The sequence below is a fragment of the Hevea brasiliensis genome, chromosome 17 (genome assembly GCF_030052815.1).
Source record: "Hevea brasiliensis isolate MT/VB/25A 57/8 chromosome 17, ASM3005281v1, whole genome shotgun sequence".
Lineage (NCBI taxonomy): Eukaryota > Viridiplantae > Streptophyta > Magnoliopsida > Malpighiales > Euphorbiaceae > Hevea > Hevea brasiliensis.
The window spans coordinates 48094314-48102125 of NC_079509.1; positions in this window are offsets into that span (position 1 = coordinate 48094314).

Consider the following 7812-nt stretch of genomic DNA (forward strand, 5'->3'; position numbering starts at 1 on the left):
AACCTCTGTTTAATATCCTCCCACAAATCCTTTACGTTCTCCATGTGAGAGATGGTCGAGCGACGCGTCGGTTCAATGGTGTTAAACACCTAAGAAACCAGCATAGAGTTAACCGTCCACCAATCTTCGAGTTCCAGTGAGTCATCTGCTGGTTGCTTAACAGATCCATCAATAAAACTATATTTCTTTTTGGCCCATAATGCAGTCCGCATAGCTCGCGCCCATTCTTCTTAATTCTCGCCCTTCAACTGAACTTGGGTAATCAAATTACCTGGGTTGTCATTCGAATTCAGTGTGTAAGAACTAGAAGTTTTCTTCCCTGATTCAGAATTCTCATTTTTCTTTTCATCAGCCATGGCTCTGATACCATGTAAAAGAACTAAGAAATTTTGGAATAAGAATTCTGATCTTTATTGCCCCAGAAATCAAAGATATATATAAAAAATTACAGCTAACAAATAGGTTCCTAATCAAGCTAAACTACCAAAATTGTATCAGAATCATACAACAAAAGGTAAGAACAGATATGCACACAAAAATTCCTAAATAAATGCAAAATAAGTGACAGCTAACAGCTGCCTTTCAAATATTATTCTTTTCTTCTTAAAGATTCCTCGGAGTAGATGATCCATAATTCTGAATTCTAATTCTTAATATGAAAAGGGAGTGATTGTGGATATGTTAGTAGCAAAAGAAGAAGAAGAACAAGAAGATTTGCAGAGGACAAGAGAATGAGAAAAACCTGGAAACCAGAAGTGTTTGTTCTTCAGGTGTTGAAGAAGACTGTAGAAGTGAATTATGATTGGATGCCAAGAAACTATAACCCTTTGTTTAGATTGAGGGAAATGAAGAGAAGAGAAGAGAAAAGGAAAAGAAATTTGATTTTTTTAAATTCCCTTAGTTAGATATTAGAGGAGAGAATTGAAGAGAAAGGAAGAGAAAGTGAAATTTTAGCTCAAAATATTTCTCTCCGGCGAAAAATGAAGAGAAATTGAAAAAATAATTATTAAAATATTTAAATATTTTCTACAATATTTAGATATAAGAGAGAATGAGGGTATAATAGTTATTTTCTATCTATTCTTTTAAGGGAGAAATTGTATTTCCCTCTTCAATTTTTCTCCATTTTCTCTGCTAAGGCAAAGATCCAAACAAAAGGTTGAAAAAAAAAAGTTTTCTTTATGTTATTTATTTGATGATTTGTTTATTACTTTATTTTAGTTAATATAATTAATATTTATTTTTCTATATTTTATATTTTCAAAATTATACTCCAAAATTTTATTAATGATAAAATTCTAATTTAATTATATTAAGTACAATTTAAATTTCTATTAAAGTTTTGAATAATTATATACATATTAAAATTAAATTAAAATTTTATTTTTTAAATAATTATTAATTAATTTTCTCTAAAATTTTATTTATCAGAATGTAGCAATATAACATATTATATTTTTAATAATAAATAATATAGTTTTATATTTATTAAAAAATATAAATATATATACCATTTAATTTTAAATTTTAAAATAAATTAATCAATAAGTTAATTAATTAACTTATTCAAGAGAATTATAAAATAGAATAGCTTTACATGCAAAGAATAAGATTAAACTTAAAATTGGATTATCAGCCGTACAAATAGAAAGATGAGTTCAATTTCCATCGTCTTCTCTAATATTTCTGTACATATACACTTGATTTCTTCCATCATGTCTTATCTGCCTGAAGCAGGGATCAGGAAGGAGATGGTGAATGAATGGTGGTATCAGGTAACATAGCTACTGTCACTAGGAAGTACTAACAACCAATAGGAAGACTGAAGGGGTTTGAATTTGATCCCAAATTCAGGGTCAATAGGTCAGTTCCTGTGTCACAAGTCAGTTTATCTGCTGGATCTGCCCAACCGTGTTCAGGCCTGGCTGAGGTCGGTGGCAATGGCTTCGCGATCTGGCCCAACAATATAAATGGGACGACTTGGTCGATGGTCAGTAAACAAGGCCACAGATTCAGAAGACAGATGGCATTTACAACTATTTCTGTTGATCGCCTCATAATGCGCAGCTGAGTTGAGAACAAATGCAGCTATCTCACGAGCTGCCCGAACGATATCCTTTCCTTGTTTGCCTTTAGAAAAACACCATTAGAAACATCCAACTTTCAAGTTTCAGAAGACGAAAGCAAAAAAATAGACATAACTTTAACACAACCACCAAAAAGGCTACAGGAAAGGTCTAAAATTGATAGGGAATAAGGCAAGAAACATATAAAATTACATACTATTAAACTACACGAGAACGTTACTTAATCCACCAGTTGCTGGCTCCACCGGAAACTAGGCCAGTCATTAATAATTTAATTTCAAGAGGTAGATAATTATATATGGACAGTTAAAATCAATGACAAACCAATACAACACACACACACAAAAAAGAGTTGCTTTGAAAGTGTGCATGAACCATAATCAGATTTAAATTGTAAATCGATGATTTGAGTCGTGGTAATTGCTGATGATGCACCAAGAATAAATCATGAACAGGAACTAATGAGCTTTAGTTTGGTGATATTGGAGTGATTTCCAGAACTGTGAGATCTCAAGTTCGAGTTTCAGTCAAATTCAATTGTACCAAAAAATAATAATAATGAATCATGAAGAGGAAATACCGTTAACAAGCTAATAGTACCTGCTTCTCAAGTTGATGCTGTTTATATACAGTAGTAAGCAGCTCCTTCGTTTCTTCCAACTCCTTTCTAAGCTGTTCATTTGCAGCTTCCATTTTTGGGTACTTGTCAAGCAGCTCTTCACGGTGCCTAGACAAGCAATCAACCCTATCTGCGAGAACCCGGATACATTTTTGGAACTCGGAAGTACCATCATCTTTATTGTCATTAATGGAACTGCAAAGTTTCAAAGTAAAGCAATTAATTAAACGGTTGCTATTTTTATCATCAATGACTAAACTGAAAACCTATAAAAGAGAGTAAATCCTCAAATATATCAATAAAATACCACATAGGGGGTTTTAGACATTGACTGCTAAGTCACGCATCAACACATTTCCATCATTTTTTGAGGATACACGTACAGTAGAGGCCAATATTTATTGCCTGGTCCCATATTATCCCACAATGTCCCCATAAAATTTTAAAGAAATAGACTGTGCAGCTCCTCTTTATTAGATTTTTGTATCCTCGTGTCTACATGCAATATTTGACCACAAAATTCTAAGTGCTTGACTGACAAAAGAAAATTTTGGATGCATGGTGTCTTGCAACAAAGTTAACCATCATAACAATTATCCACAGAAGACAAATTCCAGAGGATCTGACAAATATCTTACTTGCCCATAGATTGATCTAAGGCACGCAAGGAATCAGCAAAACCAGCAACTCCACCAGGACCATATACACAGCTCCTAGGTCTTTCAAAAAGGCCACGCATTTTCACAGCAGTTGCAAACAGGGCACTAAACTCTGAGGCTCTCCGATCAGCTGCACAAATATGGGTTTGGGCTTCCTCTCTCGCTTCATGCAAACAGTTCTCCAACTGAGCACAATTCATCTGTTATAAAGCAAAAAAGGAAAGATTATGGAAATGTGAACTGTGAAGTACAAGCACAACTATGGAAATGTGAACTGTGAAGTACAAGCTCAACGGATTCTTAAAGCATGTATTCATACATGAAAAATAAATAAAAGCCAAGCAAAATGCAGAGAGGGGGACTGAATCCAATCAGAATGAAGATTACATCTGATAAAAAAAAAGTAATGAGATGGCCAAATTTAGGGAAAGTATTGTAGGCAGTGATGGTACACACCAAACGCCTTTCTTCTCTTCCTCACTTTCTCCCTCATGGTGACAAATTACTAAACAAGCAAAGATTTATCTTGTAGGTAAAGATGTCCTTGCTTATGCAATTAAGAGTGATGGAACACAACAAAGGCCGATCTTGCAATAGTTTCAGTCATTCCAACTGCCTATGCCATTGAATTTAGAAGAACAAAAATTTTATGGCAAGCATTATAAATGTGTCCTTTCTGTTATTGCTAAATCAGGAACCAAGTATGACATTCAAGCAATTATCACAAGTTGAGGTCCTTGAGGACAAGAAAAGCCTAGGCTTTTTACGGAAAAAGAAAAACCTCTTCAAGGATGAGAAGGAATACAGACTCCAAATCCTCAAAGAATCCAAATTGCTAAAGGAAAATGTTGTTCTTATCAAGTGACACAGTTGAGAAGAAAATAAATACTCAAGCTATATTTGCGAAGTCCAAAAAACTTAAGCAGGGGTCACCCAATTTTCAGAAAATGCAAAAGATAACAAATTCCTCAGTTGAACAAAATTTTCTATATTGCAATTCGGCAAAAAATTAGTAAGCCTATTAATGCAGAATAGGAAGATTAGAATTTTATTTAGGAATTTTAATTATTATAGAATTAGGAAATTTAAAAAGTTTTTATTATTTAGGAATTTTCTTATTATTAGGTTTATTATTTCTTATTTTATCTTATTTAGTATTCCTAATTAGAGTTGATTAGGGTTTCTATTCCTAAATTGATTAGAGTTGTAAGCTCTGTAAATATAAATAATTTTATATTAATTTGTAGTTGAATTATAATTATTATTGAGATTAAATAAAATTATTGAGAATTAGTTCTCTTTTTCAATGATCGGTCTTTTTTTTTTTTTAAATTCTTGTTTGTTCTATATTAATTTTGGTATCAGAGCCTAAAATCGAGCCAAATTTTCATCTCTTTCCACAAAATTACCAAACTTTTCATTTCAAGTCTTTCCATTCCTTAGATTTCCACCAGTGTTTTTGCCCTTCAAAATTTTTCCTTGCTGCCTACACTTCAAAAAAAAAAAAAAAAGAGTTGAAAACCAAAAGAACCCAGCAACTCGTCGTCACACGATCTGTCTCTTCGTGTCGTCGGAACTTCACTTCGATGCCCCTGGAGCTTTAACCTGACGGATCGAGTATTCGGATCAACTTCCATACCCAACAAGCTCAACCTTGTTTTCAATAGAAATTACTCTTAAAAGTTGAATTTTGAGTTTTTTTTTTTTTTTCAAGTAAGATATGTTTTCTTACTTCAAATGCCGTGGAAACTTATATTGAGAGGCTAGAAGAGGAGATAAATTACTACAAAAATGTAATGTTATCGAAGAAATTAATTATAACATTGAATTTCATAAGGATCAATTACTATCTCTATGTCATTGGATAGATAATTATAGTTATATACGTGATCGTGAAATATGTTCTTTCTTACATGGTGAATATCACAAGTTAGACAGATTTTACTAGATAAGGAAAGGAAATATGAAGATTTATAATAATTCTTACAAGTTAAGGAAAGAGAGCTTGAAGAATACAGGAAAGAACTTGTGATTTCAGGTGTGAAAAAACTAAAAGCACAGTTTGATAAGTTATCAAAAGTAGAAGTACAAGTTAGTGAGTTATGAAAAATAGAGCTTAAATAAGTTATTAGTAGCTGTGCGAGAACTTAAAGAAGAAATTAAAATTGCAAAGCAAGAAAAGAAGTTTGGCTTTCAAGATGAACGAAAAGAAGAATTTGTAGAGCAACTTGAAGATGAAATGAGGAACAAAATGACCAACCTGAAGAACTTAAGTTTGAAGAGTCTAAAATTGAAAAATCCAAAGTTTTGATTGTTGAAACTTCATCTATTAAAGACCTTATTTTAGAGCTTGGAGTTAATCAAGCCGTGCAAACTCCAATTGAATTGAAGAAAATCAACTAGTGGAGCCAACAAAAGAATTTGGAAATTGAAATCTTGTTCTTAAGGACATTTCAACTATTGTTTTTATTGATTTTATCTGTCCAGTTTACAGATGTTTTCAGGAATACAGAAGAGAGTGTAAACCTTTTCAAATCAATTTTGTTGCTACTGTCCAAGAAGATTATGCTATTTGTTCTCCGTATCTGCTTTGTATTCATTTAGCACTTCAAGACTAGAGGATGAGTTTTTTCCAACTAGGGGTGAATAATGCAGAATAGGAAGATTAGAATTTTATTTAAGAATTTTAATTATTATAGAATTAGGAAATTTAAAAAGTTATTATTATTTAGGAATTTTATTATTATTAGGTCTATTATTTCCTAATTTATCTTATTTAGTATTCCTAATTAGAGTTGATTAGGGTTTCTATTCCCAATTAGGGTTGTAAGCTCTATAAATAGAGCTAATTTTATATTATTCAATAGTTTTGGATTATGATTATTATTGAGATTAAATAAAATTATTGAGAATTAGTTCTCTTTTCCAATGATTGGTCCTTATTTACTCTTCGTTCTTACTTGTTCTACATCATCTATCCATCACACCATATTATGATGTCAAAAATATAAAAACTATGCATTCGAGAAAAATGAATACTAATCCAGCACAAAACCAGTTTTATCCAAAATGGAACAGAAGTGGAAATGCTGTGGCTCATGTGCTAATACCTGAGATTCATCAAGGAGCTTCTGACTCATTTCCAATTCCCTAGCAAGCACTGTAACATCCTCCATAGCAGCTTTAAGCTTGGATTCAGTTTCACTCAATCAATTTGATTTTTCTATAAGTGCCCTTTGCAATTCCACCACAAGATCACCAATGATTTTAGGCTCAACTGCAGCACCAGTAATGTGATACCCCTTAACCGACTACAGTGTAGCCGAGCAAGACATGTCACACTCGGTACCGGAGCACCCTATTTTATTTTATTTTATTTTATTTTATTCCTTTAAAAATTTTGTTCTTATTATATTTTAATATTAATTATCTTTCTATGAAGAAACCAGCGAAATTTCCCCTGTTTCTATTATCATTTGGCGTATTTCACTATTCACCTGCTTGAAATTCAACAATATTTTTAAAATAAAATCTCATAATCATCTCATATTTCAATATCATCCATGGATTTCAATTCTCATATTCGTTTCCATCCACTTTCCTTCATACTCCATTCACATATCAAAATTCTCATATTTCCATTAATTTACATAATTTGCAAACTAATTGAATAAATTTACAATTTACATGATATACAAATTAATTACATATGAAAAAGCTAATTTATTAATTTACATCACATTTCTATTAATTACCTGTTCATAATCTACATTAAAATACAATATCTAGCATTTTATATAAAATACAAAATATGATCTATATGGGCCCTATCTACATGCATTGTTAAGGAGGTGACAACCTTGAATACTTCAGACACTTCTGCAGATCTGGACTCAAAAAATCTCAGTCAAAGTACCTGCGCGAGGAAACAAATCCATCGCGTTAAGCATTGCTGCTTAGTGGTGCAATAATATAACAAGAAAATAATATATACAAATAAAGAAATAATATAACATAATTTAAATATTCAGGAATCAATTTGATTTACTATGATATTTTTAGTATTAACTATCTTATATGCTAATTCGTTCCTCTTTGGAAGTACTGAGTTTATAGCCTTACAGTAATAATATTCAATATACATTTTATTCTAGGAATATTGTATTTGAGGTCTATCTACGATTTTGTAAATTGTATTTTTGTTATGTTTCTATTGCTAATATCTTTTTCACATTTTATTTAATACTTTCTAATGTTTTTAATTGCTAATATGCTTAAATAATTTCAATAATTTACACTGCCCAGGTAACCTATAACAGGCTGACTAAACTAGATAACGGGTTGTTGGCACTGGACACCGGGGTGCCTCGGGCCGTCATACCATGGGACGCGAAACGTCAACCACGTTTGCAGTCAGTATGACTAAAAAGCCATGATAATATATAAT